This window comes from Dama dama, chromosome 27, assembly GCF_033118175.1.
Source record: "Dama dama isolate Ldn47 chromosome 27, ASM3311817v1, whole genome shotgun sequence".
NCBI classification, from domain to species: Eukaryota; Metazoa; Chordata; class Mammalia; order Artiodactyla; family Cervidae; genus Dama; species Dama dama.
The window spans coordinates 1,803,804-1,808,123 of NC_083707.1; positions in this window are offsets into that span (position 1 = coordinate 1,803,804).

Here is a 4,320-nt window from a genome sequence, read left to right on the forward strand (position 1 = left end):
CTCGAGTCTTGGCATGGCCATTGGGACGCGTCTCCATGAGAGGCGGGAGACCCAGGGTCCCTTTCCACGTGCCACAGGGATCCTGGGACTCCTATCCATTTTCAAGAAGAGTCAGGCATCGTCTCCTTTGGAAGCATTGATCTCCGCGGACCTCTCGAGTTTTTAAAGGACGTGAGGCCTCCGGTCGCGATGAGGTGGAGAACTAGGTCTTTCTCCTCGGTCTCCACATGGGATTCAGACATCCCTTCGTCGTGAAAGATGCAAGACGAGCCTGCATTCAATTCACTGCAGGGATATCCGGCCTTCCTTCGAGTCAGAGCATCTCGGTGTCCATTCCACTTGAGGCCACAAACTCAGGGTCCCTCTCACATACCTGTAGCTGAGAGAAGCCTCCTCTTGAGGTGCTTGTGGAAAGTGGGTATTCCTCTTGAGTCGAAGCCAGGGACGAAGCTCTCATCTCGAGTTGTTTTGGGGTCCACGGAGCCCTTTCGTGTTGCTACAGTGACCTCAGGATCCCTCTAGACTTGAGACAGTCATCTTGGGTTTTCTCTGGAGTGCCATCAAGGAAATCAAGGCTCCTTTCATGTTTGATTTGGAACACGAAATTGCTCTGCACGCAGTGCAGGGGAATCGGGCATCATCTCGCAGCGAGGGGGAAATCTCATGGTTTTTCTCGAGTTGCGGCCGGAACCTGGGGTACATTCTCGAGTTTCGACCAGAAGGGCCTTTCCAGACACGTGTTTATTCAGCGACGTCAGGACTCCTGCCTGGGTGCGAGGGACCCCTCGGGATTCTCCTCGAGTCTTGGCATGGCCATTGGGACGCGTCTCCACGAGAGGCGGGAGACCCAGGGTCCCTTTCCACGTGCCACAGGGATCCTGGAACTCCTATCCATTTTCAAGAGGAGTCAGGCATCGTCTCCTTTGGAAGCCTTGTTCTCCGCGGACCTCTCGAGTTTTCAAAGGACGGGAGACCGCCAGTCGCGATGAGGCGGAGAACTAGGTCTTTCTCTGTGGTCTCCACAGGGGATTCAGACAGCCCTTCGTCGTGGGAGATGCAAGACGAGCCTGCATTCAATTCACTGCAGGGATATCCGGCCTTACTTCGAGTCAGAGCATCTCAGTGTCCATTCCACTTGAGGCCACAAATTCAGGGTCCCTCTCACATACCTGTAGCTGAGAGAAGCCTCCTCTTGAGGTGCTTGTGGAAAGTGGGTATTCCCCTTGAGTCGAAGCCAGAGACGAAGCTCGCATCTCGAGTTGATTTGGGGTCCACGGAGCCCTTTCGTGTTGCTACAGTGACCTCAGGATCCCTCTAGACATGAGACAGTGATCTTGGGTGTTCTCTGGAGTGCCATCAAGGAAATCAAGGCTCCTTTCATGATTGATGTGGAACACGGAATTGCTCTGCACACAGTGCAGGGGAATCGGGCCTCATCTCGCGGCGAGGGGGAAGTCTCATGGTTTTTCTCTAGTTGCGGCCGGAACCTGGGGTATATTCTCGAGTTACGACGGGGAGGGCCCTTCCAGACCCGTGTTTCTTCAGCGACGTCATGACTCCTGCCTAGGTGCGAGGGACACCTCAGGATTCTCCTCGAGTCTTGGCATGGCCATTGGGACGCGTCTCCATGTGAGGCGGGAGACCCAGGGTCCCTTTCCACGTGCCACAGGGATCCTGGGACTCCTATCCATTTTCAAGAAGAGTCAGGCATCGTCTCCTTTGGAAGCATTGATCTCCGCGGACCTCTCGAGTTTTCAAAGGACGTGAGGCCTCCGATCGCGATGAGGGGGAGAACTAGGCCTTTCTCTGTGGTCTCCACAGGGGATTCAGACATCCCTTCGTCTGGGGAGATGCAAAAGAGGCCTGCATTCAATTCACTGCAGGGATATCCGGCCTTACTTCGAGTCAGAGCATCTCGGTGTCCATTCCACTTGAGGCCACAAACGGAGGGTCCCACTCACATACCTGTAGCTGAGAGAAGCCTCCTCTTGAGGTGCTTGTGGAAAGTGGGTATTCCTCTTGAGTCAAAGCCAGGGACGAAGCTCGAATCTCGAGTTGATTTGGGGTCCACGGAGCCCTTTCGTGTTGCTACAGTGACCTCAGGATCCCTCTAGACATGAGACAGTGATGTTGGGTGTTCTCTGGAGTGCCATCAAGGAAATCAAGGCTTCTTTCATGTTTGATGTGGAACACGGAATTGCTCTGCACGCAGTGCAGGGGAATCGGGCCTCATCTCGCGGCGAGGGGGAAGTCTCATGGTTTTTCTCGAGTTGCGACCGGAACCTGGGGTATATTCTCGAGTTACGACGGGGAGGGCCCTTCCAAACACGTGTTTCTTCAGCGACCTCAGATCTCCTGCCTAGGTGCGAGGGACACCTCGGGATTCTCCTCGAGTCTTGCCATGGCCATTGGGACGCGTCTCCACGTGAGACGGGAGACCCACCGTCCCTTTCCACGTGCCACAGGGATCCTGGGACTCCTATCCATTTTCAAGAAGAGTCAGGCATCGTCTCCTTTGGAAGCATTGATCTCCGCGGACCTCTCGAGTTTTTAAAGGACGTGAGGCCTCCGGTCGCGATGAGGTGGAGAACTAGGTCTTTCTCCTTGGTCTGCACATGGGATTCAGACATCCCTTCGTCGTGGGAGATGCAAGACGAGCCTGCATTCAATTCACTGCAGGGATATCCGGCCTTCCTTCGAGTCAGAGCATCTCGGTGTCCATTCCACTTGAGGCCACAAACTCAGGGTCCCTCTCACATGCCTGTAGCTGACAGAAGCCTCCTCTTGAGGTGCTTGTGGAAAGTGGGTATTCCTCTTGAGTCGAAGCCAGGGACGAAGCTCGCATCTCGAGTTGATTTGGGGTCCACGGAGCCCTTTCGTGTTGCTCCAGTGACCTCAGTATCCCTCTAGACATGAGACAGTGATCTTGGGTGTTCTCTGGAGTGCCATCAAGGAAATCAAGGCTCCTTTCATGTTTGATTTGGAACACGGAATTGCTCTGCACGCAGTGCAGGGGAATCGGGCCTCATCTCGCGGCGAGGGGGAAGTCTCATGGTTTTTTCGAGTTGCGGCCGGAACCTGGGGTATATTCTCGAGTTACGACGTGGAGGACCCTTCCAGACCCGTGTTTGTTCAGCGATGTCAGGACTCCTGCCTAGGTGCGAGGGACACCTTGGGATTCTCCTCGAGTCTTGGCATGGCCATTGGGACGCTTCTCCACGTGAGGAGGGAGACCCAGGGTCCCTTTCCACGTGCCACAGGGATCCTGGGTGTCCTATCCATTTTCGAGAGGAGTCAGGCATCGTCTCCTTTGGAAGCATTGATCTCCACGGACCTCTCGAGTTTTCAAAGGACGTGAGGCCTCCGATCGCGATGAGGCGGAGAACAGGTCTTTCTCTGTGGTCTCCACAGGGGATTCAGACATCCCTTCGTCGTGGGAGATGCAAAAGAGGCCTGCATTCAATTCACTGCAGGGATATCCGGCCTTCCTTCGAGTCAGAGCATCTCGGTGTCCATTCCACTTGAGGCCAAAAACTCAGGGTCCCTCTCACAAACCTGTAGCTGAGAGAAGCCTCCTCTTGAGGTGCTTGTGGAAAGTGGGTATTCCTCTTGAGTTGAGGCCAGGGACGAAGCTCTCATCTCGAGTTGATTTGGGGTCCATGGAGACCTTTCCTGTTCCTACAGTGACCTCAGTATCCCTCTAGACTTGAGACAGTGATCTTGGGTTTTCTCTGGAGTGCCATCAAGGAAATCAAGGCTCCTTTCATGTTTGATTTGGAACACGGAATTGCTCTGCACGCAGTGCAGGGGAATCGGGCCTCATCTCGTGGCGAGGGGGTAGTCTCATTGTTTTTCTCGAGTTGCGGCCGGAACCTGGGGTACATTCTCGAGTTACGACCAGAAGGGTCTTTCCAGACACGTCTTTATTCAGCGATGTCAGGACTCCTGCCTGGGTGCGAGGGACAACTCGGGATTCTCCTCGAGTCTTGGCATGGCCATTGTGACGCGTCTCCACGTGAGGCGGGAGACCCAGGATACCTTTCCACGTGCCACAGGGATCCTGGGACTCCTATCCATTTTCAAGAGGAGTCAGGCATCGTCTCCTTTGGAAGCATTGATCTCCAAGGATCTCTCGAGGTTTCAAAGGACGTGAGGCCTCCGGTCGCGATGAGGCGGAGAACTAGGTCTTTCTCCTTGGTCTCCACAGGGGATTCAGACATACCTTCGTCGTGGGAGATGCAAGACGAGCCTGCATTCAATTCACTGTAGAGATATCCGGCCTTCCTTCGAGTCAGAGCATCTCGGAGTCCATTCCATTTG